General features: G+C 40.9%; 1 protein-coding gene across 1 annotated transcript in view; it reads right to left on the reverse strand.

Annotated features, from left to right (window-relative positions):
* BBS12 (Bardet-Biedl syndrome 12) overlaps positions 1-25,973 on the reverse strand; it is a 60,554-nt gene extending 34,581 nt beyond the window's left edge. The window contains exon 1 of the mRNA XM_050791098.1: positions 25,843-25,973. The gene's annotated coding sequence lies outside the window, so the exon portion shown is untranslated. The remainder of the gene's footprint in view (positions 1-25,842) is intronic.
* Positions 25,974-27,217: the final 1,244 nt, after the last annotated feature.

The following is a 27,217-nucleotide window of genomic DNA, read 5'->3' on the forward strand; positions in this document are numbered from 1 at the left end:
ACTGGTTAGTGTAAAAGCAACACTCTTTCCCTAAGAAGGTGCATAGTCCTCCTTTCTCAGCAGTGAGGAGGTCTAGCCCTCAGCAGTTTTGGAGAGTCACTGCTGCCAAAGAGTCTATTTCAGATTGTAGTTAGTCTCCTTACTGGATATATATTTTTTTATTTCTTGCAAACTGAGAAATCCTTTGAGAGTGTGTGGTAGTAGGATAATGCATGTTGTTGGAACCGAACTGTCGATTCCCTCCTGGGCAGGGGTCACCGCGAAGGATCACCGACACGAGATTCACAGCAGAGAGTTATTTATTACTAGCGCGCTAGGGTCCCAAGCTCTAAGTTGGCCCTGGGACCCCGAGTGCTTGTTACAGGTTGTTTATATAGGCAAACACAAGTTCAAACACAGCTTAAGGCGCAAAATTCAAACAAAGCCTTTAGGCGCGTGGTAATTGGGTCTAGCTATGGCCTGAGCAAGGTGTCTTGTTCTAATTGGTTAGAGCAGGACCTTATGAGGTTTTTTTCTTGGAGTTGCTGATTCCGGGAACTTCGAGGCAGGGTGGGACCCCCGGAATTGGCAGGGTGGGACCCCATGAGGTTGTTTCCCGGAATTGGCAGGGTGGGACCCTATCAGGGTGGGACCCTATCGAGGCAGGGTGGGACCCTATCCAGAGCCACCTGGTGTTAATTTTTTCTATATGAGGCCTAGTTTCTAAGTTTTATGAGGCCTAGTTTCAATGTTACACTGTTAATTTTTAGCAAACTTTACTTTAGTTGAAAACCTTGTGAGTTTGGGATTTTAATTTTTCTTTGCTACTAATAAAACCTTGTTCAATCCATATTAACTTAGAACTGGTATAGATGTCGCCTTCCTGACTCTGTAAGTACTTTAAGATTTGACTGAGTGCAAACAACTCACATGTTTGAGCAGACCAATTATTAGGCAACTTTCCTAACTGCTTCTACCAAGAGTTCCCTTATCGCTTACTGAATACTCATTGTGTCTTTTTTTCTTTTCCTTAGCTGCCTGGGAGGAACCATCTATGGTCGTGTCCTGAAGGGAGTTCCTCCTAGATCTGGTCAGACCTTTGTATGGTAATTAATTAAGATTTAAATTCCCTATCAGAAAACCTACTGGGTAAAGGATTTTTGATAGGAAGACTATGGGTTGTCAGTGGCCACAGTGCTTTCGGGCTACGCCCTTGTTTGCACTGACAACAAGGTGTTATTGGAGTGTTATAGGGTCACGGAGAAGACCTTCAATGACCAATTATAGGTTTTAAATTTACCCTGGCTTTTAAAGGAATAGAGTATACTGGTTTGTTTTTTTTTTTAAACCACTTCCATCTTTCTTTCTTTTTGACTTCTTTGTCTCTCTCTTTCTGACTCCCTCTTTGTCTCTGTCTCTTCCTCTCTCTCTCTCTGACTTTCTGTCTCTTTCTCTCTTTCCTTTCTGCTGGTCTTTTCCTGCCTCTGCTAGCTGCTAATGCTGCTGTTCTCCCCTCTCCTTCCCTTTTTTGATGGCTTCGATAGTGTAAGACTGCCACCTCCTTGAGTTTTTGCACTGTGTGCAACAACTCAATAATTTCCTTGTGGTATTTAATGGGGGTTTCCCCAGAGGTTAGGAACTCCCTTTCTTTCCATATTGCAGCATGGGTATGTAGGATTAGATAAGCATACTTGCTATCTGTATACACATTTATTATTTTTTCTTTTCCCAGTTCTAAGGCTCGGGTAAGTGCCACTAGTTCTGCTAACTGGGCACTGGTCCCTGGGGGAAGAGGCTTACTTTCAAGCACGGTTACATCACTAACTATGGCATAACCTGCCCTTCGTATCCCATTCTCCACAAATGAACGTCAATTCGTGTATAGGTTAAGGTCAGGATTAGCTAAGGGGACTTCTGAGAGATCTTCTTCGGCAGCATAAATCTGGACTATAATTTGTTGGCAGTCATGCTCGATTGGTTCCCCATCCTCTGGAAGAAAAGTGGCAGGGTTGAGGGTCGCACACATATGTATTTGAAGCACCAGTCCCTCAAGGAGTAGTGCCTGGTATCTAAGTAGGCAGTTGTCTGATAGCCATAAACTTCCTTTGGCACCTAGTATGCCATTTACATCATGAGTAGTCCAGACAGTGAGATCCTTTCCTTGTATTATTATTATAGCCTCTGACACTAAGATGGCCACCGCTGCAACTACCCTTAAACAGTGAGGCCAGCCTTTTGCTACTACATGGGTTTCCTTACTTAGGTATGCCATTGATGGTGGGGTTGTCCCACAAATCTGAGTAAGGACTCCAAGAGCTATCCCTGCTCTCTCTGTGACGTATAAAGAGAAGTTTTGTCCTGTGGGAAGGCTTAAAGCTGGAGCTTGTACTAGGGCCTGCTTTAAGGTTTTGAAGGCTGTTTCTGCCCCTGATTCCCATTCTATTAGATGAATATTTGCCCTCTGGGTCTCCTTGATTAGAATATAGAGGGGTCTGGCTAGCTCACTGTATCTGGGGATCCACAGTCGGCAAAAGCTGGTGATTCCAAGGAATCCCCACAACTGTTTTAATGTCTTAGGGCAAGCATAAGCCAGTATAGGCTGTATTCATTCCTTGTTGAGGGCCCTGGTCCCTCTGGCTAAGATTAGGTCTAGATATATGACCTGCTGGAGGCAAAGCTGGGCCTTCAACCTAGACACCTTGTACCCTTGATTAGCTAGAAAGTTCAAGAGATCTAGAGTAGCCTGCTGGCATAAGGCTTCTGAACTGGTAGCCAAAAGTAAATCATCCACATACTGAAGGACCAGAGTGCCTGGACTTGAGAAGTGGCTTAGATCTTGGGCCAGTGCCTGACCAAACAGATGAGGGCTATCCCTAAACCCTTGGGGCAAGACTGTCCACGTAAGTTGGGACATGTAGTCTGTGGGATCCTCAAAGGCAAAGAGAAACTGGGAGTCAGAGTGCAGGGGAATACAGAAGAAGGTATCCTTGAGGTCCAGAACAGTGAACCATTCTGCTTCCTCTGGTATTTGAGAGAGCAGGGTATAGGGGTTGGGCACTACATTATATGGAGGAATTACTGTCTCATTGATGAGTCTAAGATCTTGCACTAGTCTCCACTGACTGTTTGGGTTTTGTACTCCTAGAATTGGGGTGTTGCAGGGACTGCTGCATTTCCTTACTAAGCCTTGAGCTTTTAAATATTTAATAATATCCTGTAATCCTTTATGAACTTCAGGCCATAAGGGATGTTGCCTTTGACAAGGAAAAGTGGTGGGATCTTTTAACCTGATTTGGACTGGGTGGGCATTTTTTACCCTTCCAAATTGTCCTTCCAATGCCCAGACTTAAGCGTTCATTCCCTCCTCAAGTAAGGGAAACAAATGGGTAATTTGTTCCCCATATTCATGTAGATAATAGCTCCAGCTTTGGCTAATATATCCCTCCCTAATAAGGGTGTGGGACTTTCAGCATAACAAGAAAGGCATGTGAAAAGAGCAAAGTCTCCCAATTACAACTGAGGAGGTGGGAGAAATACCTGGTTACAGGCTGTCCCAGGATTCCTCAGATGGTAACAGACCTTGAGGACAGTCGTCCAGGACAGGAGATTAACACTGAGAAGGCCATGCCAATGTCCAGGAGGAAGTCAATTTCCTGGCCCTCAATGGTTAAATGTACCCGGGGCTCAGTGAGGGTGATAACATGAGCTGATCCTTGCCCTGGGCACCCTCAATCCTGTTATTGGATCATCTGGTTGGGGGCTTCTGGCCCAGAGAACCTTTGTCCTCTGGGGCAGTGTGCCTTCCAGTGATTGCCTTGGCATAGCGGACATGGACAAGGGGGCAGCTTGTTTCTCGTTGGACAATCTTTTTTAAAGTGTCCTTGTAAACCACACTGATAACAAACCCTACCAGGTGATTCGCCTGCTCCATTTTCTGTCCTCTCTGAACCACCAAGGTTTGTTTGTCTGAGGGCCACAACTAAATCTATGGCCTTTCTCTGATCTCACTTTTCCTTTTGGGCCTGTTCCTCTTGGTCCCTATTGTAGAACACCAAGGTTGCCAGGTTTAATAATGCCTCCAGGTTTTGTTCAGGGCCCAGGGCTCGCTTTTGGAGCTTTCTCCTGATACTTGCAGCTGATTGGGTAACAAACTTATCTTTTAGGGTCAGTTGACCCTCGAGTGAGTTGGGCGACAGGGGAATATATTTTCTTAAGGCCTCTCGTAGCCGCTTGAGGAAGGCAGGATTTTTTTCCCTTCCCTGAGTTATGGGGGGCATCATTGAATAATTCATGGGCTTTTTCCCAATTCTTATTAGTCCTTCTAAAACACAGGTCAGCAGATGTTTATGACTCCAGTCCCCATGACCTGAGTCTAGATCCCAGTGGGGATCCATACTGGGGATGGCTTGTTGACCAGTAGGGAATTTGTTCCTTTCTTCGACTGTCATTCTATCATTTACTTGACTAAGATACGAGGTATCTTCAAACTCCCGGGCTGCAGCTAAAGCTGCATTCTTTTCATTAAAGGCCAAGGTTTGATCTAACCATAGCATGACATCTTTCCAAGTGAGATCGAAGGTTTGCCCTAGACCCTGTGGGATATCTATGTACCTATCAGGATCATCTGAACACTTCCCCAGGTCTGCCTTGATCTGCTTCAAATCAGAGAGGGAGAAGGGGACATGCACCCGGGTTGGACCAAATTCCCCTCCCCCTACAGCTCGAAGGGGACATAACCAGTAACCTGGGGTTTTTTGTGGTCCTTTGGAGGTTTCTTTGTTTGTTTCCTTCTGGGCAGGGGAGATTAGAGGAGACTCATCATTAATAGGAAGGAGAGCTATAGGGAGGCTAGGATACAGGGGTAAGCTGAGAGTTCCTCCTGTGGGATATAAATTGCAAGCTTTGCATAGTTATGGATTCTCCTTCAGTGAAAAGAAATCTTAGACATAAGGTATTTCACTCCATTTGCCTTCCTTCTTACAGAAAAGGTCAAGCTGCAGGATAGTATTATAATTTATACTTCCCTCAGGTGGTCATTTTTCCCCATCAGAGAGAGAATGTTGGGGCCAGGCCATAGTGCAGAAAAAAATGAGCTGCCTCTTTTTCAGGGCTTGCGGGTCAAATTGGTCCTGATGGCTTAGATTGCATTTCAAGGGTGAGCCTGTTAATGCCTGAATGTTTCCCATCTAAAAGACAAAACCACTCACGGTTTTGGTTTGTTTGTTTCTCCCCCTGCCCTAGAACCTGCAACCTGGACCTTGCTGATCAGAATAGTTACGCTCACCGATGCAGCAGCAGAAACACCCCTTGCCCAAGAACCCGCAACAGTCCCTGGACCCTGCTGATTGGAATAGTTGTGCTCATCATGCAGCAGCAGAAACACTAGTTTTCCTCCTAGACCATAAGGAGGCCTGAGGAAGGTCAGATTTGGTGGTCTTTACCGACGCATTCTCGAAAACCTGCACCCTTGCCTGTCCTCCTAGACCACAAAGAGGTCTGAGAAAAATCAGATTTAGTGGCCCTTACCGACACATTCTCGAAAACCTGTTAGAGTCCTAAGCATTCTCCTGTTAGTATTGGGACTTTACCCCTGTCCTATAAAGGTGTTATGCCCCAAAATGAAGTAGAGGGCCATACCCTGAGGGAGGGAAGGGATCTCCAGGGTTGGAAGAGTGACCCCTTTTGTTCTCACTTCTCATCATATGAAGAGGAAGGATATCGTTTCTGAGGCTCCCCATATCGTAGCTTCAGGAATAGCTTTTGTTAGGCCTGCTAGTCTGAGGAGGGATCCTAAAATTCCAGATAGTTCCCCTCCACCTGTAGGGCTTTGGGCAAAAATTATGTCTTTCTGATTGGTGAGCCTGGGTGCCAAAAGAAGGTAACAGAGTCCTGAAGTTTATACTAGAAATCATTCTTTTTTTTTTTTTTTTTTAATTTTTTTTTTTTTTTTTTTTGAGACGGAGTCTCGCTGTGTCTCCCAGGCTGGAGTGCAGTGGCGTGATCTCGGCTCACTGCAAGCTCCGCCTCCCGGGTTCACGCCATTCTCCCGCCTCAGCCTCCCAAGTAGCTGAGACTACAGGCGCCCGCCACCACGCCCGGCTAGTTTTTTGTATTTTTAGTAGAGACGGGGTTTCACCATGTTAGCCAGGATAGTCTCGATCTCCTGACCTCGTGATCCACCCGCCTCGGCCTCCCAAAGTGCTGGGATTACAGGCTTGAGCCACCGCACCCGGCCCTAGAAATCATTCTTATAAGAGAAACTAGAAAAGCACCAGAGACAGGAAGTGGTTTTTAGAAGAGGGATTAGCCTCGGAGAAGAGAGGTGAGAGGAAGTTTGTCTGGCAGGCATTAGGACCCAGGAGGCAAGGGTCAGGATAGATAGATTGGATAGGCAAATCTCGCTTGGGTGACCTGACTTTGAGAGCTCCCCTCATGGCTGCAGGGTCAACCAACTTGTTGTCGGGACCCCAGAGCTGAATGGCTTTCCTCTCTGTCGACCCTCGGCTCTGCCCAGAAGTACAGGAAAAGCGGAAGCTGGTTCCAGGCAAACTAATGTTCCCAACTCTGAAGAGTCGGGGGTTGTTATAGAGCCCTTTCCCAGAAAGCCTGACACCCGTGTCTTTAGTCCGGTGGCTGCACTAGTCACTTTTAACTGGCTGACAGGTGCCCTGTATTTAGCTCCCGAATTCTAAGGAAAAATAGGACAGACTAGCAAGCAAAAGGGGTCCAATGGTACTCACTGCTTGGTGATAGTAGGGCCACGGTCGCCAAAATATGTCCGGAATTGGTTCCTTCTGGTGGGTTCTTGGTCTCACTGGCTTCAAGAATGAAGTCACGGACCCTTGCGGTGAGTGTTATAGCTCTTAAAGATGGTGGGTCTGGAGTTTGTTCCTTCAGATGTTCAGATGTGTCCAGAGTTTCTTCCTTCCGGTGGGTTTGTGGTCTCACTGACTTCAGGAGTGATGCTGCAGACCTTCGCAGTGAGTGTTACAGCTCTTAAAGGTGGCGCATCCAGAGTTGGTTGTTGCTCCTGGTGGGTTCGTAGTTTCTCTGACTTCAAGAATGAAGCCACAGACCCTCATGGTGAGTGTTACAGCTCATAAAGGTAGCGTGGACCCAAAGAGTGAGCAGCAGCAATATTTATTGTGAAGAGCAAAAGAAAAAAGCTTCCACAGTGTGGAAGGAGACCGGAGCGGGTTGCCGCTGCTGGCTCAGGTGGCCAGCTTTCATTCCCTTATTTGGCCCCGCCCAGGTCCTGCTGACTGGTACATTTTACAGAGTGCTGATTGATCCATTTTACAGAGTGCTGATCAGTCCATTTTACAGAGTGCTGATCAGTCCATTTTACAGAGTGCTGATTGGTCCATTTTACAGAGTGCTGATTGGTGCATTTACAATCCTTTAGCTAGACACAGAGTGCTGATTGGTGCATTTACAATCCTTTAGCTAGACAGAAAAGTTCTCCAAGTCCCCACCTGACTCAGAAGCCCAGCCGCCTTCACCTCTCAGTCTCACCTTGTGCATATGAAACTAAAGAGAGAGTCAGGAACCAAAAAGAGCAGTGGTGTGGGGTTTGAATGACCTTTTTCATTTCTTAATTTCATTTCATTTCATTTCATTTCATTTCATTTCATTTCATTTCATTTCACATCGAATCCCTGTTCTCTATAATTTTTTCCTCTCAAGTCTTAGCCCAGTTTGGCAGCCCTAGATTCCAATCTGTTTCTCTTCAATCCATTAAAATTTCAACTTGGATCTAGTCCCCTATTTTATGAATTTGGAAATGCCATCAGGGAAAAAGTCTTGTTGAGAGTAGAGTTCACCTGTGCTTTTCCTCTCAAGTATTGTAGCCTGTCCTTTCCAACCCTGCAGGATTTGGGTGATTTCCAGTTTCTTCACACAGTTGTTTTATATATTAGTTTTTATACTTGTTTTCAGCAGGAAGTTAGTTCATCATATCCTGAACTAGAAATGTCAATATTATTTTTAGGAAAAGAAATCTGATGACAGTAGATGAATTGGGAGAGACTGCTGGCTACAAGGCTAGTTAGGAGGTGAATGCAATCATTTAAACAAGGAATGGTGGGGTTTGGCTAATGAACAGTTTGCCTTTGGTTTTGAAAAGAAAGGTTGGATTAAAATCTTTCATTCATGGTGTCTTATTTTTATTTACTCTGATGAAGTAGTAATATCAAGTAACAGTTATTGAGTGATTACTATGTTTTATGCACTTTTCTACCTCCTTTACATGGATTTTCTTACTTAAGCCAAATGCCTATTGGATGCTATTATCATCCATCATTCTGATTTTACAGATGAGAAAACTGAGATGCTTAGGTTTTAAACGACTAGCTCAACATCACATGGACAGCAAATGGCTCTTCTAGGCTTTGAAAGCAGGCCTGCTGGCTCCACACTCTACGCTTTTAACTACGATCCTCTACTACCTCTCATTATTCCCTGGAATAGGAGTTATCTTTTAAATGGGAGAATCTGATAGCTCACATTCTCAGGGGGATAAAATCAGAAAAGTGGCTTGGTGTGATGGCTCATGCCTGTAATCCCAGCACTTTGGGAGGCCAAGGTGGGAGGATTGCTTGAAGCCAGGAGTTCAAGACCAGCCAGAGCAACATAGTGAGACCCCCATTTCTGCAAAAATTAAAAAACTAGCTGGGCACGGTGGTGCACAGCTGTGGTCCCAGCTACTTAGGAGGCTGAGATGGGAGGATCGTCTGAGCCCAGGTGGTCGAGGTTACAGTGAGCTGTGATCACGCCATTGCACTCCAGCCTGGGCAACAAAGTGAGACTTTGTCTCCAAGAAAAGAGAAAGAAAAGCAGAAAAGTGAATTAAATGGTTATTTTTTGTTGTTGTTTGGGAGTGAGTGAAGTAATTCTTAAGGAAAAGTGATAAATCCAGAGAAGTGAAATTAAAGACAAACATAAGCTAAGCACTTAAAAAAAATGACAGAATAGATTTAAATCTCTGTAAATTCAGTAGTAAAGAGTTGTGATGTGACCAAGAGTAAGAAGTCAAGACAAACAGATACTTGGAAGATCAGAGACTGATTTTCTATAATGATAAAGTTATTCTTTGATATCTTATATGTGGATATTTCCCCTCATAGTTTTTTCTTGTTTTCTTGGTGATGGCTCATTTTAACTTAATTTCTTTTAAAGCAAGTCTAACTATTTGTTAAATGAATGAAAGAGGGAGTACCATTCTAACCTTGACGAGTTATAATTTCATCGTCATTAAGAGCTCATTCACTTTGGCTTACCCACTAGGATAGGGATCGGTGCCCTACAATGGAGCATGGAGGCCACTCCACTAGAGGGCGTTGAGGTCTTGTCTGTTCGGGGAGTGAGGGTATGGTTTGATTTATGCTTATTTTGATAGTTTGACATAAATTAGTGAAGGGTTTAAAGAAAGACTAAAGTTAAAGATTTAATTTATCTAGTATAATTTATGGGAAAATGTAAAGAAATTATATATTCTTCAACTTATTTTCTTGGTAACCACTTATGTTAATGAAAAGTCAAAAGTTTCACCTAAAACCAAATGTGACACTATTTGAAATGTAGCCAATGAATTATCAGTGAAATAAATAAATAAATAAAATTTGAAGATACTTGTAAAACTATTTTTTTCTAATCCAATTTTGAAGATATCTATTGTTTTCCTCAGACGATTTGAAATAGTAACTTGATTGTTTTGTAAAAAGTGACTTAAAAAGAGACTCACCAAACTCTAGTCAATGGTTACTTCTGAGGGAAAAGAATGTGATTCTGGAGAGGGTGAAAATGTTTATTTTTTATTCACTGTACCTCTGTGTGATTTGAATTTTTATGAACGTAAATTTCATAATTTAAATTAAAAGAAGTATAAAATTCAATTGTATTTAAAAATGAGATTAGGAAACTAATTATAAAAATGGATTTGAACAATAAATCCAAGGGATTTGAACTATAATCTGCCTAAATATGAAATAATACAGAATCTGTGACATCAATAAGCATTCTATAATACAACATTGAAAAGGAAGTGAGGGTGTTGTTACACTGTATACTTTAGCAACTCTTGGGGTTTCTAATGTATAGCCACATATAGCCTCTGAGAAGGTCTTCAAAAGTGAAACTTACTGAATTTGTTCTAACCCCAATTATACCAGTTTATTTGACAATGAAACACTTTTTTCCTTCACACTTAACAAAAGACTTAATAACAGTTGTATAAAACTCAGTTTGGGAAAAACCGACATAAACAAAAGAACAAACTGTATGTAAAAAATGTGACCCAAGTCAAAGTAAATTATGTCCTGGGATAAGATTCTTTATATTAATTTTAAGCTGATGGAAAAAATAGGTGCACTGTATTATATTTTTTTATTTCTGGGTTTTTATTGGAAATATGTAGGTTTCTTTTACTTCTTTTGGAAGTATATCATGGATAAATAAAACATGAAACCATATAAAATGATGTAAAAATCTATAAATGCAAGTAGTGATTCCAGAATATCACTTACAAAGCACCCTTGAACTGCTGTGCCCCGAGGAGTGTTTCGTGGTGGAAGACAAGAAATCACACACATTGATGTTTTCACTGCTAGCCCAAATGAAAAGGCACTCTTCCTGCCAAAGATCAGAGTTAAAACACCCCTTTAATCTACCCGGGAGGGGAATATCAAACAGGTACCCGGTCAGAGAACCACAAAGCATGTTGAAAGTAGAGAACATCCTTAGAAATACTACTTGTCAAAGCAGGATTTTAAGTGAATTTTGGACAATCAGATAAGCAGGAGGCTGAGTTTTTTTTTTTTCCAAATAGAGATAAGGACTCTGTTGGTGAAAGTGATGGATGAGAATAGTTTAGGACATACTAGAGAATTCACAAAGCCTGGAAAATGAAAAAAGACAGCAATCTAATTTGAGCAAGTATAAAGACCATTTTCTTACCTATGCTGGCTAAGCATGTAGTTTTTGTGTGTGTGTGTAAATATTATCTAGTATCATGCCTCCAACTGTGTAGTATGAAATTATGTACACATAAGTTGTGTATTTAGCCTTTATTCCTCAGAATAATTGGTAATTCTCCTTCAAGTCTTTATTTATTTTTCATGAACTACAGGTTAAAGAATCTCATCGGGTATCTGGTGGTAGGTGGCCCTAATGAATTAAAAAAGCCAAAATTCTGTTTCCTCAACTATGTAAAACATGATAACCATGTATTGTCATGATAAGCATGCATTAAATAATGCTTATTTTTGTTTATACAAGTATGTTTCCAAAACTATTGTTTTATGTTTTAAATTTTACAAGATATCATGTATAAGCATTCTTTTACAGCTTGACATTTCTTGACACTATATTTTTGAGGTTTATTTATATGAATACCTGTTATTGGAGTTCATTCATTTCAACTGTTGTACAGAATTTGGTTATATAAATAGTTTCTTTACAGGAAGTTAGCTTGTTTATACATACATATGTGTGTGTGTGTGTGTGTGTGTGTGTGTATTTTTTTTTTTTTTTGGTAGAGACGGGGTTTCACCTTGTTGGCCAAGCTGGTCTTGAACTCCTGACCTCAAGTGATCCGTCCACCTCGACCTCCCAAAGTGCTGGTATTATTGGCATGAGTCACCATGCCTGGCCAGTTTCTGTAATTTTATTATTAGGAACAATGGTATGATGAATATGTACTTTGTATTTTGTCTTCCTGGACACACATAAAAGCTTTTCTAGGATAGCCACTGTCTTGGACTGCTCAGGCTGCAAAATACCATGCAAATGCAAATACAAAACACCATAGACTGAGTAGATTAAACAAGCAAAACTTATTTTCTCACAGTTCTGGAGGACGGAAGTCTGAGATCAAGGTACCAAGGAGAACTGGGCTCTGGTGAGGCCCCTTTTGCTGCCTTGTAGGTGGCCACCCACTGTGTCTTTATGTGGCAGAAAGAGAGGGAGAATGAGATCTCTTTCTCTTCCTCTTGTTAGAAAGACACAGTGTTACTGAATCAGGGCCTCATCCTTATTACCACATTTAACCTTAAATATCTCCTAAAGACCCTGTGACTAGATACATTGAAGGTTAAGGCTTTAACATGTGAATTTGAGAGGACACAATTCAGTCCATAGCAGCCACTTGGAAGTGAAATTGCTGGGTTGTATGGGACGTGCATCTTCAACTTTTCTAGGTACTTCCAAATTATTCCCCAAAGTGGTTGTAAAATTTACATACCCACCAGCAACTGTATACATGAGATATTTTTACCTGGAAGAACTTAAAAATCCCAAATGAAAAAGGGTATAATCTTTTCAAATTGCAATTTCTCCTTCCCATTGCACTGACATCTGGCAAGTCTTCCAAGCAGTTGTCTAATTGGCTTCTGCCAATCAAATCTCATCTTTTACAGCCATGACACCACGAGGAGTGATCTGTTCTCTAATCCCAGTATGAAAAACACTGACCTTACTCAATCCAGTAGAATATCTCTAGAGGTCAATGACATAGGATAGAGTTGAGTTGGGGCATAATCCCAAAAGATACAATCTCTATTGCCTTAATTCCAAATGTTGAAATCCCGAAAGATCAAAATACCAAATATATAATTCCGGAGAAAAACTTATTTATTTAGCGATAGGGTCTTGCTTGTTGCTCAGGTTGGAGTGCAATGGCTATTCACAGGCACGAGTATAGCATATGGCAGCCTCGAACTCCTGGGCTCAAGTAATCCTCCTGCTTCAGCCTCCCATGTAGCTGGGTGGGACTACAGGCATGTGCCACTAAACCCAGGTAGAAAAAATAATTTAAAAAAATTTAAAAAATACATTTATTTACATTTTAAAGGGAATTTATTTGAGAAACATATAAAAACATGACAGAACACATCATAGGCCACTTTACACCGTAAAATAGGCAATAATAACATACACATTTTTGCAAGCATAAGCACTCAAGTATTCTAATGATAGCCACATGCATATAACAGTTATGAGCAGATAAACCATATTCATTAATAAATAAGTCAAAAAGTGAAATGTATAAACACATGTCACTATGGTTGGTAACTATGTGCACCCAGCTTTATAAATGCAGTCATCTGAAATACTATGATGGACAACCTGCATGTTTCAATGAGACCCATCAAAAACCACACTGAGTCACCACCACATATGCAGTTGCCCAAGTAGCTGACATCTTGAGATATTTTATCTTTCACAAATTCAGATGTACAGAAAGGACATCTCTTCATTATTAAGGAAGTTTTGACATTTTCATATACATGCACAATGCTTACACACAAAGTCAACGTTCTGATATTGCACTTTCATAGAGTCAAATTTGCAAAAAATGCATAAAACAAATTAGAACTCTACAGAAGTTTTTACACAACTTATATCTCCAGTACTGGAAATGAAGCAAACATAGCATAGGAAATTGGCACTATATGTGAAAGAGTATAAGTTGTATATGATTGAATAATTTGGCAAGGGAGATTTCTGTATTTTTCATTTGCATTTTTACTTCTTCTATGATTTTTGAAACACTCACTGCACTTGTACTTGAAGAGTGACTGTGGTCTACAAATTTTGTAAGTATGCACAGTCCATTTGAAAGTCTGGTTATTGCTCAGTCATTGCAATTAAGTGATTTTCTGCTTTCACAATGCCAATAGTAATTAGCTTTTAAAGTTTTATCTTTCACTATTAAGAGGCCTCATACACTTAGATCATCATAGCCTTTTGTGAGAGAAAAATTTCACAGATCTCTCCCGTTATGTTGCAAGTAATACAGTAAGGAGGAATGACATTTGGCTTCCTTAATACCAAATCTATTTTAGTCAAGGTTCTCCAGAGAGACAGAACAAATAGGATATGTGTATAGATAGAGGACAGGAGCTTTATCAGTAAGATGGGCTCACACAGTTATGGAGGCTGAGAAGTTCCACAACAGGCCATCTGCAAGCTAGAGACTTGGTTCAGTCCAAGTCTGAAGTTCACAGAACTAGGAAAGCTGATATTGTAACTCAGTTTGTGGCTGGAAGCCTCAGCACCTAGGAGATGGCTTGTGAAAGTCCTGAGTCCGAAGACTGGTGAACCTGGAGTTCTAGTGTCCAAGGCAGCAGAAGGTCTACCCCAGCTCTCAGAGAGAGACCAATTTGCCTTATGTGTTTCTTCTCTCTCCTGGCCTCCAGCTGATTGGATGGTGTCCTTCAACATTGACAGCAGATCCCCCACACCTAGTTAACCCACTCAGACTCACACACTAATCTCCTCTGAGAAAACCCTTACAGACACATCCAAAATAATGCTTTACCAGGCTTGTAGGCTATACACAAGTCCACCCTTTGTCACCCATATGGATCACCTTAAACCACATTTAATTTCCAAATAAAGACAGCAAGATAATAGTTCTGACTAACTTGATGCAACTAACATGATGTAACTATCCAGCGTGCAACTGAACACACACTAATCCTTTCCCCCAGAATTCAGCATTCAGGGTTTTAATCTTTCATGGTTGTGATTTTGGGGATTTTGGATGTTAGGGATTTTGATCTTTTGGGATTTCAACATTCAGAATTAGGGTATTTGGGACTGCATCTTTCAAGATTATAATTGGCACTGGAAAGAACTACTCAGTGGATTCAAACTGGCAGCTGGAATTCTTTCCCAGAAAAGCCAGGTCCCATTTGCTGCGACCAAATGACACAAATAAAGTTTCAAGTCTATTGCAGGGGAGTCCATCAAGCTCCAAATTGTCTCTGATTCCAGTTGTGGAAAGCCCGTGTGTTCGTTGACATCTACAGTGACTTCCCTTTTCTTCCTTTTTCAATCAGGATATTTAGGTTTCCTTAAAAATGGTTTAAATGGCATCAGATGCCCTCTCTTTTACTCACCCTGCCACTCTCTCTCCTCCAGGTTAGCAATTTGCATTCTCATTTCTACAGCACTTTCTCATTTCTACAGCACCTTATTTTCCTTCTGTTAATGTGATTCCTCCTCATGCCTACACAGAGAAGTTTTATTTGCCCCCGGAGGTGCTCGTATGTGAATTGAGAAGAACCTGCTTAGAGAAAGAGATGGTTTCGTATGTTTCAATCATGTAGACAGTCTATGAATCAAAAGGGATTTTTCAGACTGAGTTAAACAATCTATTTTTCTTCCTGTATGTGTCACCATTTTTCTGGAAACTCTTACTTATCAGGTACAACTTTCCTTCAGGAGGTTCTCTGACAGCTCAATCATGTTCTATGCTGGATCCCACAGTGAAGCCAGAAAGCTGAAAGTGTTTGCAGTTCTCATTTCCGTGGCAACTGTCTGAAGGACCAAATACGAGATATTGATTCACTGTAGGACCCAGCAGAAGAAGGAACTGAGTGGTGAGGAAAACCCCTTTTAGTCAGAAATTTTTCATTAGGAGGTCAAGACCTTTGAAAAATTAATGGAAAAGTACTGAACAATACCTTTACGTATTAAAAAAAAAAAAAAACGCACAAATGCTGTACTGTTCTTAACTAGGGAATTTTACATTTGTGTGTCATAACGAATCCATTTCCTCTTCACTGTCCCCTGCTCCGTCTTCTTTCCATAACTGTCAGTCTATCCATGCCTTTTTCTTTCCACTGTAACACGATGCCTCTCTAACTCAGCAGAACTGGAAAAATACTTAACAGCTAAAAGGTACAAATGGATATGAATAATTCCATACATTTATGGGGCTCTCTGAGCAACGGACCAGTAAATACTGCCCAAGTTGTGCTATGCAGATTCCCTGCATTATCTTGGGAAAAGAAAGTTTCCTGAGCAGGAGTCAACACGGGAAGTTGAATGGCTTTCCAGTTTCTCCTGCCTTCGATTTTTATTATTTTTATTTAATTTCAAAGACTGAATTTTTAGAGCATTTCTTTCATAGTCAAATACAATTGTAAAACACATTGGAAAGTCAAATAAGATTTGTTTGGATAATCTACCGTCACCTTTGGCATGAAAAATCAAGAAGTCACTAAAATGTCCCCTACTGTGGGGGTAGAGGGATGATGTGTCTACGCCACAGTTAGGCAATATACATAATCCCCATGAAAAGACTTCGGCTTAAGGTTGTTGCAGCCTTCAGAGGAAAACTGATAAAAACTTGAGCACTTCTACATATCAAGCTGTTTGGGTTTTTTCAGCCACATCTTACTTTTTATTTCCTAGCAACTGTGTTATGTAAAAAGGATCTGAGGGTTTTGAAAAGAATGTATTGCCAGGCGCAGTAGCTCATGCCTGCAATCCCAGCAGTTTGGGAGGCTGAGAGGGGTGGATCAATTGAGGTTAGGAGTTCGAGACCAGCCTGGCCAATATGGTGAAATCCCATCTCTACTAAAAATACAAAAAATTAGCCAGGCGTGGTGGCACATGCCTGTAATCCTGGCTACTCGGGAGACTGAGGCAGGAGAATAGCTTGAACCCAGGAAGTGGAGGTTGCAGTGAGCCAAGGTCACGCCACTGTAACCCAGCCTAGGCAACAGAGTGAGACTCTGTCTCAAAAAAAAAAAAAAAAAAAAAAAAAAGTATATATATATATATACACACACACACACACACACACACACACACACATAATTGCAAAAATCTGTCATTTTTATAGCTAGCAATTAAATTGAGACACTATTTTTATAAAGATCATCATTAAGACATTTCTTTCAAAGTCACTGAGTAACCTACTGAAATCCATGTCATCATCAACTTATTTATCAGGGGCTCAGAGTGAGACAGAGAATTAAGGTAGTTATCCAGCAAGAGGGAAACCCCTAATTTGTATTATTGCAACATAGTTATCCTGTAGTCTATGTTTTTAGCTCCCATTTATTATTTCTTAGTGTTCATTTATCAAGTTTCTTTATTTCTCACAACTTCTAATAATTTTTTAGAAACACTGAGTAAACTCTGCCATTGTAAGTCCTGAAGGGAATTTCCGACATAAATGGACCAAAAGCACAAAACCCTGTAAGTAGTTGGGCAAAATTTTTCCTTAAAGTTATGTCAATCAAGATGTTAACATAAAGATCTACCTTTCTTTAGTGCTCAAACACTAAAAAGGAATTGTATGTTTGCAGATATCATTTCTATGTTACATTTTTGTTGATTATTATACAAATATTAGTGCATATATATAGATATATATATACACATACATGTATCTACACAGACACTCATAAAACAAATCGTTTGTGTCTTCAGTTTCTTGGTGTTGTTTTGCTTTCTTAGGCACATGCTTTTTTTCATCCTTATAACCTTAAAGGACAAAGTATTTTACATGTTTTATCATTGTTTGTTAATACCGTTGATAGTTATAACAATGAGCCTTAGTTCAATATTAAAATATTTATTAATTGACAGCTTTTTGAGTTGCTGTATGATTTTTAAAACTTATTATTAATATTTTTAATGGACAAATTTTAATTTTATGCATGTATGGGGCACAATGTGATGTTTTATTTTACAGTTTGTATAGAATGTGGCAATGATTAAATCAAGCTAATTAACATATCCATCACCTTGATTAACTATCATTTTTTATGATGAGACATTTTAAATTTATTCTGTTAGTGACTTTTTTTATATTTATAATACTACATCCCAAATTCTATAAGACATTAAAAAAATTTTACTATGATTTTTAAATTACTACTACTGCTATGACTTTTGCTATGATTTCTTAAGGAAATATACCATATATGTCAGGTGAAAGTTGAGCAGTGTTAGGGCCAGAGTGTCATCCCCATCTCCTCCAAAGCTTAAGAGGGTGGGCATCTCAAAAGAGAGTATGCTGGTGTCCAGGAACTCTAGGGGATTTTGACCTGTACCTGGGACCCTCCTTCCTGGCCTCCTAACAGTTGGTGGCTCTCGGATAGGGGAGCTCATGAAGTGGCCAAAAGTAGTGATCAGGCTCAGACATATGCCCATTTCTGTAATTCAAAGAAAAGGGTGTCTTGCTGAGGCAGGTGGATCACTTGAGCCCAGGAGTTCAAGACCAGCTTGGGCAACATGTTGAAATGCTGTCTCTACTAAAAATAGAAAAATTAGCCAGGTGTGGTGGCCCATGCCTGTGATTCCAGCTACTTGGGAAGCTGATGTGGGAGGATCACTTGAGCCAGAGAGGTGAAGGCTTCAGTAAGCCTTGATTACCCTGCTGTACTCCAGCCTGGGCAAAAGAGCAGGACCTTGTTTAAAAAAAAAAAACAAACAGAGAGAGAGAGAGAGAGAGAGAGAGAGAGAAAGAGAAAGAGAAAGAAAAAGAAAGAAAGAAAGAAAGAAAGAAAGAAAGAAAGAAAGAAAGAAAGAAAGAAAGAAAGAAAGAAAGAAAGAAAGAAAGAAAGAGAGAGAGAAAAGGAAAGGAGTGTCTTAATGTGTTTTAAAGAGAATGTAACTGTGGCAGGGGCAGGGATGAATCCGGCCTTTGGGTACATGGAGCTAGGATCAAATTCTGCCAGTGTTTTCCCCTTTCCTCTCTTGTCCCTGCTTCTCTCAGAACATTTATGCTCTCCCACAGCAGAGCAGGGGAGCTTCTTCCAACCAGGAGAATTTGGCCTTCTACCGCACCAGAGCCTCCCATCTCTACCTACCTCAAAGAAGAGCTAGCACCTGTGCAACTGGCCTGGCTGTGGGTGGGGGCTTCCACTGGCCCAGAGTGAGTGGCGATTAGCCCTGAGCTACTCAACAATGTGTAAGAGCATGCATTCCTGAGGGAATATTAAAAGTGGTTTTGGTAGTAGATATGCAGAATTGATTCACTTGGTGGTCTCAATTTGTAAGCCCATGGTTCAAGCCACTGTTATCTGAAGGTAAAGCCTTAAGAAGTATTTGAATTGTATGTAAGATGTGATATATAGATCTGTATTCATTTTTAAGTACCAGTTATAAAAAAGGAAGGCTGGAAAATCTCAAAGTTTTAACAATTTTATTAAATTTTTATAGTTAAAATATATAGTTATCAACAATATATTTTGCTGGCTATAAAATTTGTGGGGAAACTAGTTAAGTGATAATTTACATGATCTCTTTTAGGATGTGAGACATAGACTGTGGAGGGAAATTGCTTTCGGAATGAATTGAAAAAGAAAATTCTAGTGATAAACAGGGAAACTACATGTCTATATTGAATAGTTTGGTTTTTAAAACTATGAGACAAGCCACGTGAGGATTGCTTGAGCCCATGAGTTGGAGGACAGCTTGGACAACATAGCAAGGCCCCATCTCTCTCTCTAAAAAAAAAAAAAAAAAAAAGGAGGGGGAGAGACAAAATGAATAAAGTTATACAGTTTTAACGGAGGAAAAAAGTTAGTTAAAATAGTGATGTTGCTGAACAGTCTCAGAATTAGAAAGGTAATGTTGCGAGTTTTTATTAGAATAAATTTATATCCTAAGGTTAGAGAAAAATTTAATCTCTGAGCTCTGAACTGAGTAAGTTAATGCATGTTTATGGAATTTTCAAAGAAATGGAACACACACATGGTTTCTACTGCCTCTCTTAGTTTCTTCAAAATCAACTTTTCTTCTAACAAAACATAACCATTACTCTTCCATGAAAGAACTAGAGATTCTTCCAAAAGATGAGTCATTGCAAAATGAGAGTCTTACCTTGAAGATATGAAAGGAGGTTGCATTCAAGGTGTATCCAGTCTTCCACAGTTGGAACATAGGAAAAATTTTTCCCAAAGGAATGATGAACAGAAGAGGAATGAGTCTTAGGAATTTTTTTTCTTTTCTGAGATGGGGTCTTGCCATGTTACTCAGACTGCTCCTGCACTCCCGGGCTCAAGGAGTCCTCCTGCCTCAGCCTCCCAAGAAGAGTCTTAGGAATTCTAAATGCTGGTTACCCCGATCCCTCCAGCATTCGGACTGATGTTGTATTCAGCAAAGGATCACCAGCCAAATGAGAGACATTAAGCATTGATTTATTAAAAATCTGCACAACTGCCTGAATAAAGGATTTTCAGTATTTTGGGATGGAGAATTCATCTTAGGCCTGAGACTACAGTGGAATTTCCTTTGTAAATATGAATCATGGGAACCATAGGCTCAGGTGTGTCTGGGAAGGAAGGAGAGAGAGGGAGGGAGGAAGAGAGAGAGAGATATCATGGGAACCATAGGCTCAGGTATATCTGGGAAGGAAGGAGAGGGAGGGAGGGAGGAAGAGTGACAGAGAGAGAGAGAGGGAGAGAGAGAGATTGCAGAGCAGACTCCAAGTTCATGAAGGCAAACATTGTGTGGGAGGACACAGACCTGAAAGATAGTGGCAGGTCCTCATAGCCTTTCAATACGGCGATTCTACCCACTTAGGAAAGGAGGCCCAATAAAATTTGACCAACCAGCCCCTCCTCTTCCTCTGGAAAGAGCAAACAAGGAAAAGAGAGGAAGCATAAAGGGAGAAGGAAATCCAAGCAATGAGGAAGAAGTCATCTCCCAACAGACTACTGATATCAGTCAGTTATATTTTGGGGTTAAATGGGTTTTTGTTGTTTGCCTGGAAACAGTATAATATTGTTTCTATGGGAAAGAGTGTTCTGAGTTCTAAATAAATGACTCATAAATGACGTTTTGGACTGCAACATATCAAGACAATTGAGCTTATTTTTCACATTAACTGTACACGCACCTCATGTACTATGATGATATGTAGGACTGGGCTTTGTCAGCAATGACTGTACGGTCCTGTCAGAGTTCTACAAAATGAGAGTGAAGATACATTTTCTTCTTAGGCTATGCTAGGAAACATACACATTTCAGCAAATAATACAAACTGGGATTAATTTAATCACTTGTTAATTTAACAAATGCAGTCCAAGGGGAAATTATTCAAGAAATAATATAGCATTTTTTTCTGGCTTAACTTCTACCACACTTACTCACTGAAATAGATAAATGATTTTATCAGTTAGCTTTAAAAATTTTTTGTTTTGTTTTTGGTAGAGGTAGGGTTTTGTTGTGTTACCAAAGCTGGTCTCAAACTCCTGGGCTCAAACAATCCTCCCACCTTGGCCTCCCAAAGTGCTAGGACTACACGCATAAGCCACTGCACCTGGCCTCAATTAGCTTTTGGTATCTTATAAGCTCCACCCCAAAATTCAGTGGCTTAAAATAAAAACTATTTATATGACTCATGTGTCTGAGGACTGACTGATTGAGGCTGAGCTATCTGGGCAGTGCCCTTTCAAGTTATGTATCCAGCTAGTCTTGGCTGCTCACAATGATTTGGGTTCAGGTTGGCCTCCAACATGCTCATTCTTGTGCCTAGGTAGAGGGGACAGAATGTTCGGGGAAGTTCTTCTTATGGTGACAGCAGATGTGCAAGAGATCATGAAGCAAATTCAAGGCATCTTAAGCCCTAAGCTCATCATGGACCTTTGTCATTTCCACTTTCTTCAGTTGCCCAAACCAAGTCATAGGGCTGAACCCAAAGTTAAGGTGTGGAGAAATATATTCTGCTTCATTAGTGGGAAGAACTGCAAAGTTCATTGAAATGATTGTAGACACAGGAAGGGGCTGACTTGATGGGAGAGTTCCTTGCTGACTTAGAATTGAAGTCAATGCTGCAATCTACCACAATGATTATGAACCCAATGGACTTAAATTAGTTCTACTTGGAGAGTCAGGTGTCCATGTTTGGGGATAAGGGCAAAAGAAACAGGGCAAGCTCTTTGTAACTGAACCCAGTTTTGGCTGCTCAAAAGCCAAACATGAGAGAGAAGAATTGGTGGCAGAAAAAGCAGGCTTATTCATAAAGCCAGCAAAACAGAGAAAATGGTGAACTAGCTTAGAACTTAACTTCTAAAGTACTGTCTTAAATTTTCCTGGCTGGCAAGAAGGTTTTTATGGTAGGTGAATATGAGGAGGAAAAGGTGGTTTAGATCAAGAGGTGATGACAATTGCAGGCATCTGGATGCCAGCTAGGGTCCGACGAAGTTGGGATCTTCTTTGTCCTTGGTCAGGTCACAATGCTCCTGTAAATCTTTAACAAAACATAGCCAATTGTTTATATACTTTGCCTTTAATCCCAGAGTTAGTTTTTAAAACTGCATGATTATTGTTTTTGCATTTTATCTCGGTGCTCTAAAATTATCCTAGTTTACATGTAAGAATTGGGGAAGCCCCTTAAACAAAAATGGAGTTAGTTGTGTTAGTCCTTTTGCTGTTTTACTGTTACCTTTTGAGTGGCATGCCTTGCAAAGGCACAGTGCCTAACCCTGCCATTTGAAGATTCAAGACCTGGCCAGGCATGGTGACTTACGGTTGTAATCTTGGCACTTTGGTATGCTGAGGTGGGAGCATCACTTGAGCCCAAAAGTTAATAACCAGCCTGGGCTACATAGTGAGACACCGTCTCTACAAAAACAATTAAGAATTATCTGGGTGTGGTGATGCAAACCTGTGGTCCCAGCTGTTTGAGAGGCTGAGGCAGGAAAAGGGCTTCAGCCCAAGAGTTTGAGGTTGCAATGAGCTATCATCACACCCCGCCCTCCAACCTGGGCAACAGAGTATGACTCTGTATCAATAAATAAATGAATAAATTAATTAATACATGCATAAGTAAATAAATTAATTAAAAAATAAAAGACTCAAGATTTTCCTGAATTTGAATTTTAAAAGTTTGATCCACTAGTCCTGCAGTGGTTGCTGCATCCCTCTTTCTTCATCTCAGAACTGTGGCAAATAGAGCCAGCTAGGAACTTTCCCATTAAGTCAGGCTAATGGGTAGTGGATGCCCAATGGAGGCAGAAGCACTGAGGGAGGTACTATGGGAAGCATGTGCACCTTCTCATTAGCTTTGAAAAATTCCAATTAATTGGGGAAGTCTATTTTTAATTTTTGTTTTTTTTAGAGACGGAATCTCAGTCTGTTGCCCAGGCTGCAGTGCAGTGGCACCATAGCTCACCCTAACGTCAAACTTCTGGGATCAGGTGATCCTCCTGCCCCAGCCTCCTGAATAGCTGGGACTACAGCTATTCACCACTACCCTTGGCTGGAGAAGTCTTAAGAAGCGCCATGAAGTGCTGGCGATATGCCTCTGGCTCCCTACCTAATCTGGATTATGAGAGAGAGAGAGAGAGAGAGAGAGAGAGAGAGACTGATTGATTGCAGGGCAGACTCCAAGTCCATGAAGACAAATGTTGTGTAGGAGGACATAGACCTGAAAGATAGTGGCAGGTCCTCATAGCCTTTCAATACAGTGATTCTGCCTACTTAGGAAAGGAGACCCAATAAACGTTAACCAACCAGCCCCTTCTCTTCCTCTGAAATGAGCAAACAAGGAAGAGAGAAGGAGCTGGCGATATGCCTCTGGATATATAATGTAATCCTAATCAGGATTACAAGAGGAGAGAATGGTAGAGTAACTGGCTTGGTGACTATGCTTGCTTTTATTGGGATGGTATAAATATAAAAGTTTTGTACTTTACTATAACAATTATGAAACAAAAATTTTACAAATTTTTAGCGCATTTTGATTATTAAAGCATTCTAATTCTCCTATATAATATTCAGTCCTGTTCTCAAACTCATTGAAAGGTGTCTTCTCCTTCCTCTAACTCAGGGTAGTTCTGCCTGAAAAGATCTGTTCTGTATCCATTTTTCTCCTCCTCTTTTCCTAATTGCAACTGGGGATGAGGGAGGAAGGGCAGACTTACAGACCTCTTCTTGGCTGGCCATGATGCATTTCTATTCAATGCAGTCAACATCCTGATGAGGAGGTGCTAACATCCTTTGCAAATGAAGGGGTTATTTGGGTGAAGATTCCTTAGGCACTGGCTCTCCTTTGCCAGGCTTGGCCATCTATTCCAGGCAGGCCCAGTTGATGGCCTGCAATGCATGTGCTTCTTAGCCAGCATCCTCTTTTCCAATACACACATAGCCTACACTGCAGACATTGTTCAAGACTAGCCCTAATTCTCACTTTTCAGCAAAGTGTTAGGTCAGCAGGAACATATAGGATCCATCTTCTATCAGAGACTGACAAATTAAGAACAGAGTGGACCTCACCATGCTCTCTCTCTCCAGATCTCTTTGCTCCTATTCCAGCTACATGGGGGTTAAGCAACATGTCCACTCTTGAAGCAAATCCCCATTATGATGATAAAAATGCTGGTCTCCAGCCTGGGTAACAGAGCAAGACTACATCTCTACTAAACAATTTGAAAAAATCAGCTGGTGGCATGTGCCTGTAGTTCCAGCTACTGTGGGTGCTGAGGCAGGAGGATCACTTGAGCCCAGGAGTTCAAGGCTGCAGTGAGCTGTTATTATGCAACTGCACTCCAGCCTGGGTGACAGAGCAAGACCCTGTCTTAAAAAAAGAATGTTGATTTCCTCTTCTTCTAGGAAGAAATTGATCTTTAGAAGAAATTCTGGTTGCTTTTTTCTCTCCCTTTCCATGAGCTTTGGGGAGAGGAAAGCTATACCTCTTTTCCTCTCAGTCCTTTCTGTGGACAGGAAGCAGAGATGGGAGAAGCTTAGGATTAGTAGCAGGAGCAATCGTGCTGCTTGAAGCCCCAGGAGGATGTGATAAGCTACAGCTTCTGGCAGATCTCTGTTTTTAAAATGTAGAGGTACTCACTGGTTTTTTACTTTAGTTTGGGGCCCCAGTTGCAGTTCAGGAACAACAGGAAAGGTCTTATGATGTGTCCTGTCAGCTTTGGAAGCAGGCTTATCTTGGTTCAAAACTGGGCTCTGCTACTTACTATTAAGTCTCATTTTCTTCATCTATAAAGTGGTGTCACTAGTGCCTACTTCTCAGGGTTATTTCAATGATAGAATAAATGAATAAACGTCACTTGACTTCCACATTAGAGGTATTCATCACTGTTAACGAAAAATCACTATCTTCTCTCACCACCTCATCCTCCATGTCCGCCCCCTGCTCCTTGCTTGCCCCACATTTGTGCATGTCTAGATCTATGTAGATAGACATAAATGTGTACATGTGCATGTATAAAACCTAGATCTTTGATATTTTTTCCCCTTGAATGTGTAAGTTATGTTATTGGTGCAATAAAAATATATTTGGAATGTAAATCTTCAACATTCAGTCGCAATGCTCCTAAATTCTTCTATGATTCATCAAGTCATAATTATCGGGTATGGACTCGCTATTTCCTGCAGCACACTGTGTAGGTGTTGTTATTACCAGAAATCCTCCATAATGCTACCCAGTCATTTCAGCCTCTGTTTCTACAGAAATGACTAGGATGAAAGAAAAGGAAGATTAAAACTAAGAAATGTGATTGTTTTCATGTTTTACCATCAAGAATATCCTTTTAGTTAAAATGAGATTATTTAAATAAGAATAAACAAATTTAAATAAAAAAGAAGTTTTGATGTTGATTTCTAAACTGATTAGGGTTTTACCTGACAAAATCTACAAAGCAGAATATTTATCCTCAAAATATATCAGTCACACAGCATCACTACTCATGTTTTTATACCCTTAAATATGGTAGGTTTTCTAAAAGCTTAGTAGATCGAGAGCTTTTTAGGTTACATGGGCTCTATGTTTAGAGAAAGGAAGAAGTACAATCATTCAACAAACATTTATTAAGCATCAAATTACATAACTTACAAGCTTCTGACTCTCTTCTCCACTGCTTTAAAGTTTAGAGACTAGAGTCTAATAGAGGAGAAATAAACAACAACAAAAAAATCACACTCCCATCTCCTTCCATCCTCCTTCATTACCTAACATGGGTACCACCAGCTCCAACACCAATTTTGACACCCTCAACTGGGAAGCAGTTTTACTGCGCACCAGTTACCAACTTGTCTGAGCCCAGTGAGGCAGAGCACCCACACACACAACGAGTTATATGAAGAGGGTTTATTACTCACCAATAGGCAGCAAAGGACAACAGAATCCTGATTCACTGTGAGCTGTTCCCTCAAGGCCCAAGAAAGCTGCCCAGGATGGACGGAGCACGGACTGTGCTGCCCTACTTGCAACGCAGGAAAGGGACCCTGAAAGGCAGCCAGTCCCAGGTGATATACTTCAGGGTCACATGATATACTGGGCTGAAGTGTGGAGGACATCCTGTTCTGGCTGTGGGAAGGCCTGGAACAGAGCCCAGGCTGTTCCGGCCAGCTCCTCCCTTATCTCAGGATGGTGCGTTCCCAGCACATTCTGCAGTTATTATTGAGAACTGCAAGTGAAAAAGGGAGAGAACTGGGCCAGTCCACGCTGCCTGGAGAACTGTCCTGCACCAACACTACTATGACCACCTCCATTATCCCAAAGCAGTCTCAGGAAGATCTGCTATATTTGCCCTGCAGATCAAAGCCTTTAAGAATTCGAGAAAACTTGATTAACTGCATACTAAATTTTATCATCTGCAAAGTCTACATAATATTTTTCTGGTTTGTCATATTAACCAGGTTACCAAGTGTCTTCCTTAGGTAGCCGTAGGTAAACAAATACATCTGGAATGCCTGCTCTCAGGATCTGCTTCCATTGACCCTTGTGTGGGCACACACACAGACCCTAAAAGTAACTGGAAATTAAATAGGATCTTGGTTTGATTTTATTTTTACACAGAGAAAGCCTAAGGATGCACTCATAGTTATGACTGATTTCAACTAGTACAATAGTATCTATTACAATAGTTCTAACATAACAACGAAAGATTCCAAGAGCCTTTATGCACACACAAAGATAATGGGCAAGGAATCGGAGTCATAGCATGTTGGAACTGAAAAGGTCTCAAAAATCACTACTCCAAATCTCTCATTTTACTAATAAGGAAATTTAGGCCGGGCGCGGTGGCTCAAGCCTGTAATCCCAGCACTTTGGGAGGCCGAGACGGGTGGATCATGAGGTCAGGAGATCGAGACCATCCTGGTTAACACAGTGAAACCCCGTCTCTACTAAAAAAAAATACAAAAAAACTAGCCGGGCGAGGTGGCGGGCGCCTGTAGTCCCAGCTACTCGGGAGGCTGAGGCAGGAGAATGGCCTGAACCCGGGAGGCGGAGCTTGCAGTGAGCTGAGATCCGGCCACTGCACTCCAGCAAGGGGGACAGAGTGAGACTCCGTCTCAAAAAAAAAAAAAAAAAGAAATTTAATCCTTTGTATCAGGAAAAATTGTGAAAGAATGGAAAAAAAAATAAAGATCACTGGACATCCTTTCTAGCACACCCTTCCACATCATCTGGTTCTACAGGGGGTCTGAGACTTCAGTCTTTGAACAATTTTATAACTCAGTAATGAAAATG

The sequence above is a fragment of the Macaca thibetana genome, chromosome 5 (genome assembly GCF_024542745.1).
Source record: "Macaca thibetana thibetana isolate TM-01 chromosome 5, ASM2454274v1, whole genome shotgun sequence".
Classification (NCBI taxonomy): Eukaryota; Metazoa; Chordata; class Mammalia; order Primates; family Cercopithecidae; genus Macaca; species Macaca thibetana.